This window comes from Cupressus sempervirens, chromosome 5 (genome assembly GCF_028749045.1).
Source record: "Cupressus sempervirens isolate cs-2001-9-10 chromosome 5, ASM2874904v1, whole genome shotgun sequence".
Lineage (NCBI taxonomy): Eukaryota > Viridiplantae > Streptophyta > Pinopsida > Cupressales > Cupressaceae > Cupressus > Cupressus sempervirens.
In genome coordinates, this window is record NC_143122.1 from 620,545,200 (window position 1) to 620,552,720 (window position 7,521).

General features: G+C 33.1%; 1 long non-coding RNA gene across 1 annotated transcript; it reads left to right on the top strand.

Annotated features, from left to right (window-relative positions):
• Positions 1–1,949: 1,949 nt before the first annotated feature.
• Positions 1,950–3,585, top strand: LOC149557424 (uncharacterized). The gene is made up of 3 exons (XR_016352393.1): positions 1,950–2,501; positions 3,083–3,141; positions 3,240–3,585. It is a non-coding gene; the product is annotated as an uncharacterized LOC149557424 (long non-coding RNA).
• The last annotated feature ends 3,936 nt before the right edge of the window (positions 3,586–7,521 follow it).

The following is a 7,521-nucleotide window of genomic DNA, read 5'->3' on the forward strand; positions in this document are numbered from 1 at the left end:
TCTGTATTTAGTTTTAGAATATGGACTTGTTTAAGCCCTCAAAAGGGAAAAAAATGATATAAAGTTTAGTAAATTTGTAAAAATTCCAATTTTGGGACTTTCGAACAAAGAGTGCTTCAACTGAAGCCTTTAGAGAGGCTTCAAATGAAGGGGCTTCATTTAAAGCCCCCTAGGGGATAGTTTGGTGGCCCCAGGGGGGGTTTGAATAAAGCCCCTGGCTGACTTTTTGGCCACCTATTGGCCCTAGTGGCTTCGTTCAAAGCCCTAAAGCTTTGTTCAAAGCCCCTCGTAGTAGTTGGCAAAAGGGGCTTCAAATGAAGCTAGGGCCATGACTTTAAATGAAGCCCTAGGGGGCTTCATTCGAAGCACCCTGAAAGATGTTTTCCTCACTTTTATCTGATTTCTTTGTGACAAAAAGTGGGAACCATTATTATGGCCTTATCCATTAATGGGGTATTATATCTATCTATAATTTGAGTAAATAACAAATAAAATTTATTATTTGAATATTGGTGAACTATCATAGTAAGTCTACGGTTCTTATGCATTTGAGAAGATGATTTACTTTAGATGTAATGATTGCATAGTTTGAAGGAATGCAATGTGATTCTTTTTGGATTAAGGAATGTGATTCTTTGATTTCACTATTAACTGCAAATTGAATTCCATATATACAAGAATCTATAAAATGACATTGAATCCATATTTTAGTAGGTATTGTATCTATCTATCTATTATGCTAAATTTGACAAAGGAATTTAATCATTTTAATATTATTAAATTATCTTAGAAGCTCTATAATTTTTATGCATTTGAGAAATAATGAGGTTAAAATTGGGTTTAATTATGTAGGTTTAATTTTACGTTAGGTGAAGAGCACCTATTACCACCCTTGTTTCAATTCTCATTCACTCCTTGCTCACCCAACTCTTCAATTAAAATTTAAAGAAACCAAGAAAATGATAAGTAAAAGACCAATACTAAATTTTACAGGTGTTGGTAGCCATCGAGTAGTTAGAAGTAGACTTTAATTGGAGGATTTTTGTAACTTTATTGGTACACATAGCACACAACTATTGGCCATTTGTTCATAAGTAATGACAACTTTTGAGGCAGTTGTAGTGTACATGACTATGAGTGCATCTTTAAGTAGGTACCATGCAACACTTTGAAATGACCACTTTTTTATCCTTGCATGCATAAAAAATCCCACAACATGTGTCATTACTACCTAGATGCTAGAACAATAACTTTGTGCAATTAAGTAGGATACAAAGACAATCCAAAATATTTATCAAAAGCCATATATCATTAAGAATTTGTTGGTGTACAAAGTTAGCTATAATGAATTCTAACATGCTACCATAGAAATTTTCCTTTCAAAATCTCAAAAAGTTTTTTTTTGGAAATTTTTTTATTTCTTAGGCTAAAGTTGATAAGAACCAAAGCCTCAAGGCATCATTGAATGATGAATGATACATAGACCGAGACACAAATATAATTACATGGTTAGGTTAGCTACAACTATACTTTTGTGTCATGAATATGAAAAATCTGAATAATAATTTTTTTGATAATTCTTTTTAAAAATAAGCTAACAAATTCTTAAATTGAGTGTTGTGTTGAATTCCATGAGGTGAGATTCCAACCTTTTCTATCTATGTAATTGTTTTAATTAACAATATTAAGGAAACAAATCTAACACTTGATGTCACCTTAGTACACAAACAAAACATGTACTACCGACATCATCCCACAAACAAACAAAAACCAACCAATAATATAATGCCACAACAGTACAATATAAAGATCTTTTTAGATACTTCACCAAAAAATGTATATAATATAGCATCATATTTGATAATAATTATATGCAAATAAAAATGACGGTGCAATTTTTGATCTTCTGGAACCCAGTCACCCGGTCATCTCCGGCAAATTATATATTCATTGTACATGTAAAGTTTCAGCAGAGCAATTTAGGCCTCAAGACTCTGGAATCCTATGGTCCAAGCCCCCCAGAAAAAACCAATAGCCTATAATTGTTCCACCCAAGTACTACAATTTGTTAGTATAGATTATTACAGTAATAAATGAAGCATTTATTCTTCACAGATTCAATGTATTCCAGGTGGTGTGAAATGAGATGACATAATTTCTTTCTTTCAACGAGACCCAGAACAGTTTCTGAGAATATACGCTGCAATCAGAGGATCTCAACCCAAAGATAGATTGGAAGATTCCAGAGATTGATATGAACAGGCAAAATTAGGGCCAAATTTAAGGACGGCACTAAATGCTTTATTAAGTACGTGTCCACAAAGAAATGGAAAAGCAGTTGCAAATATCATAATATCTTTGTCTGACTATTATATATATATGAGAACTATTTCACTTCACATTCAGTAAGAAATCAACAATGGCCAAATCTTCTTATTTGCTTGTGCTTTTGGCCCTTCTCTTGGCATCTGCCGCTCTGCATGATGTCTCTTGCTCTCGAGGTATTTTATTCCCTCCTCTTCTCTTCTCTTCCTCAACTATTTGCAAAGTTTGAGTTCAACTCCACAACTATTTAAAACACTGGAATTCTCTCACTTGAGTATGCGTAGTTGTCATTTAAATTTTATCAATTTAAAGCTATACATAGTCGATTTCAAAAGTAATCTCAGTGTGATTTGAAACGAACCTTGGGATAATTTGAACGTTATTTAAAATCTAGAAATAATCTTGTTGTGATTTGAAACCTAAAAGTAAATTGATTCTGAATTCATGGGACAATATATAATGGGAAATACCATTTTTAGAATACATAAATGATTAACAGATAATCTACATGTATTAAATATGTTTTTATAGCTATTATATCTTCTAGGAGATCTCTCCCCACCATTAGTACCTGCTTTTAGTGTGATATCTTCCTCATAAAATCCCTCTCCACCACAAGTACTTACTTTTGGTGTGATTACCAAAAGCATGTACTGATGGTGGAGAGGAATCCCATCAAAAATATAATTGCTTCGCCTACAAAACAAGCTGCATATATAAAATATCAAAATTCTAATGAATGTTTTTGATTTTGTAGGAAGTTTGTTTACAGAAAGAGGGGCTAGTGTCAATCATGAGTTTTCTGGTTCAGACCAGGTAGCTGAAACGAAATAAATTATGCAGCTATTGGGTGATATTGAGTCTTTGTTATGAATAAGTAGAGTTAATGATGGTTTAATTGCATGTGACGTCAGGTGCATCGTGTGACTCTTGAAGAGCATTTGGATTATCAGGATCCTGGTGCAAATAATCCTCCACCACATGGTGGATAACTGGCTCTAATGGCAGATTGGGATGTGAGATATTCCGTATGTAATGAATAAAATTTAGCATGTAATGAATGCTTTTATGAATAAAAACAGAAGAGTATTATTTTTCTGTTTCTAACTCATTGGTGGGTCGGTCGATATACTTAGTGTCATAGATTCGCATCTTGATGATGGATATTTGTGGACCAGTTTGGAATTGGATGCCTTGAATGGTGACTGTGATGAAACAATGTATGTTGAAAAATTGCATATCAGTTTGGTTTTTTAACAATATTTTCTTGTTTTTTTCTTTAAACGAGTTTCATGAACTCCTTGTAGTGGTCGCCAGGTACTATTTAATTTGACTTTAACCATTCAAATCCCATGATCGACAAGAATGTAATTTTCACTTGTTTCATTTTCACCTTTTGGATTGTAACGTTGCAAGAGAATAATATATCATTTAAATAAGGTCCACTCCAATTCAATAATTGTAAACAATGAATATATCAGTATATGGGCTGGTTTTAAAAAAATCAATTACAATGGATGGATGCAATCAATTTTAGTAGATGGTTGTATTTGATTAAGATTCTGCAAACAAGAATAATATATTAATGAGCTGAGTCAACAAGTATTAAACGGGTCCTTAAATAAATTATTCTAAATGGCCGTATTTAAGGATTATAGTAAAGTGTAAATTTTTTTTGTTTTTGATTGACAGATCTGAAGTAATATGAATGAGTTGGATTGATAAGTATTAAGTCAATTGAATTGATAAATATGAAACACTTTTTTGAAATCAAATATTATATATATTGCATTATATTTTGAAGATACTTATAAACAATTATTATTAAATTGTTGAATTCTAGAAAATTAATATTTGTGATTAAATTAATATTTTAGATTGTGAGAAATTTTAAAGTGCAATGTTTATAGATACTATGTTGCTTGTTCATCATAAGGTCTTGTGAGGTTCATGTTCTAGTATATTTCTAAGGTCTTTCTAATGGATATATTATTCATGTGGTGCATCTAAGGCATTATTGATAATTATGAAATTAAAAAAAATTAAATTGAATAGATGCATTAAAGGTCGAGGATAATTATAGTAATGAGTGAGTTGAGTTGATAAATGTGAAAAAAGAGTTAATGTTAAATATGAAATCAAATTGTTGAAGTATAAAAACTTAGTGTTTATGTTGAAAAAATATTTTTAAGAAATCAAATTAAATGTTGAGGATAATAATAATAAGTATTAATGATACATTGAATTAGATTGAGTGAACTAGATTAATAAATATGAAATGATATTTTTAAAGTTTTAATCATAATGGATTACTTCATTTAGCTTTAAAGATAGTGATAAAAAAGGTTAATGTTGATGTTATAGAAATCAAATTGTTCAAAAATAGAAAATTAGAGTTTATTGTTGAAAACATATATTTAAGAAATCATATGAAGTGGATGCATTAAATGTTCTGATTAGAATTATATAAATACAAATGACAGCTAACTCATACAATCAACAACAAACTAGATGGGACTGACAACTAACTCGATCTTATTGTCATATCTACAACTAGTCATTGTTTCAAACTAAAACTCTATGATATGTACAATTGAATTATTGTTTCAAACTAAAACTCCATGATACATACAAAATTAAACTAAAGAAAAAAGAAACTAAACCAACAAGTAAACAAAACCAGCACAAACCAACAACTAGTACACAATACCAAAAACTAACAATCAACATAAGAACCAAAGAAAAATAACTTACGACCACTATTTGTTAACTCCTTGAAAGGACTAGATGAAGCCACATCCATAGAAGCCACACCCTAGTAACTGGAGATCCTAATCTTTTCCTTGAATTTCATCTCTTTATTTCCTCTTCTACTTCCTTTCCTCCAACTTGACTTGAATCCCACCAATAGTTTTTTGAGCCCTATCCTGGGCTTTTTCTTTTGTGTTAGATTATGGTGACTGATCAGGAAAGTACTGTACATGGTAGCCGACATATTATGGCCAACATATGGCCGACATGTTATAACCCTTAAGCGGTTTAATACTTGTATAAAAGGGTTTAGGGTTGGGTATTTTTCATTATGTTGTGATGTGAAATTGGTTCTTGTGGCGGTATTGAGCTGTAAGGGATTACAGATTGTAATCAGGTTGTAATCACTAGATTGTAATAAGATCAAACTTGCTGTTTTGGTGGACGTAGCCCAGCGATTGGGTGAACCACATTAAATCTTGGTTTCCTTGTGTTCATTTCTGTGTGATCTATTATTTTCTGTTATTGGTTATATTTGCATGCAGTTTTTTATTTCTCTCCGTGGTTTATCCTAACAAGTGGTATTAGAGCAAGGTTGTCTTTTAGTTATCCTCTGTAGGAAAGTCTCACGGTTAAGTGGGAGTCTCACAGTTGAGTGGGAGCGATGGCAGATGAGGGTAAGCTGAGGGTTGACAGGTTTAATGGGCAGAACTTCCAGTTATGGATGATGCAAATGGAAGACTATCTATATCAGAAGGATTTATGGAAGCCGTTGGAAGGCAAAGCCAAGAATCAGGGAACTATGTCAGAGGTTGAATGGGATCTTTTGGACAGAAAGGCACTCGGAAGCATTTAGTTATTCTTGGCACCATCGGTGGCATTTAATATTACAAAAGCAAAGACGACAGAAGATTTGATGAAAACCCTAGCGACACTATATGAAAAGCCCTCCGCTTCAAACAAGGTATTTCTCATGAAGCGTTTATTTAATATGAAAATGGCAGAAGGTGGATCTGTTGCAGATCATTTAAATGAGTTTAATACTATTACTAGTCAGTTATCTTCTGTGGGTATCAATTTTGATGAAGAAATTAGGGCTCTCTTGATTTTGTGTTCTTTGCCTGAAAGCTGGAATGGCTTGGTAATGGCGGTGAGTAATTCTGTTCCTAGATCTAGTACCCTAAAATATGATGATGTGATTAGTGTTGTTTTGAGTGAGGAAACTCGTAGGAAATCCTTAGGTGGATCTACATTAGGAAGTGCTTTGAATGCACAAAGCAGGGGCAGAACGACTGAAAGAGGAAGTAACTCTGGAAATCATGAAAAATCAAGAGGAAAGTCAAAGGGGAGGAGGTCTCAATCGAGAGGACCAAATGATTGCTGGTACGGTAAGTAACAAATCGAAAGAGGTCTCAATTGAAAGAAAAATGAAGGAGATAAATTAGATGGAGACAAGGAGGCAAATGTGGTAAGTAACAAATCCGAAGAGGATGCTTTGCTTCTATCTTTAGAGAGTGTTGATGATTCATGGGTTTTAGATTCTGGTGCTTCATTTCATGCTACACCTCATAGAGGTTATTTCATTGATTATGTCCAAGGGGATTTTGAGCTTGTTTATTTGGGGGATAATGAACCCTGTCAGATTGTTGGAAAGGGAAAAATTAAGATTAAGTTGCAGAATGGGAATCATTGGCTACTACATGAGGTAAGACATGTTCCAAGGATGAGTAGAAATTTAATTTCAGCCAAGCAACTCGGTGATGAGGGTTGTGTAGTTACTTTTAATGATAAAAATTGGAAGGTTTCAAAAGGTTCTCTTGTAGTAGCAAAAGGTGTGAAAGTAGGCACCTTATATCTTTGTAAAGGTCATATTGTTCCTACTACTTTGATTGTTTTAGAGAAAAATGAATGTTAAGGAACAATTGCTGCAGTTGAGCAGGGAGAACAAATCGTTGTACTAGATTCTGATACAGCATTGTGGCACAATAGACTTGGGCACATGAGTGAGAAAGGTATGAAAGTACTTCATTCAAAGAAAGTTTTACCAAGTCTGAAATGTGTTAATATGGATTTCTGTGAAAGTTGTGTGTATGGAAAACAAAAGAGAGTGAGTTTTGTAAAGACTGGGAAGGAAAACAAAAAGGAGAAATTAGAGCTTGTGCATACAGATGTATGGGGACCAACTCAGGTATCTTCCCTTGGTGGCTCTCATTATTATGTTACATTTATTGATGATGCAACTAGAAAAGTATGGGTTTATTTCCTTAGACAGAAATCTGATGTATTTCAAACTTTTAAGAAATGGAAATGCTTGGTTGAAAATGAGACTGGTAAGAAATTAAAATGTCTCAGATCTGATAATGGTGGTGAGTATTGTAGTCATGAATTTGAAGATTATTGCTCCACTAATGGTATTCATAGACAGAAAACTGTTCCAAAGACTCC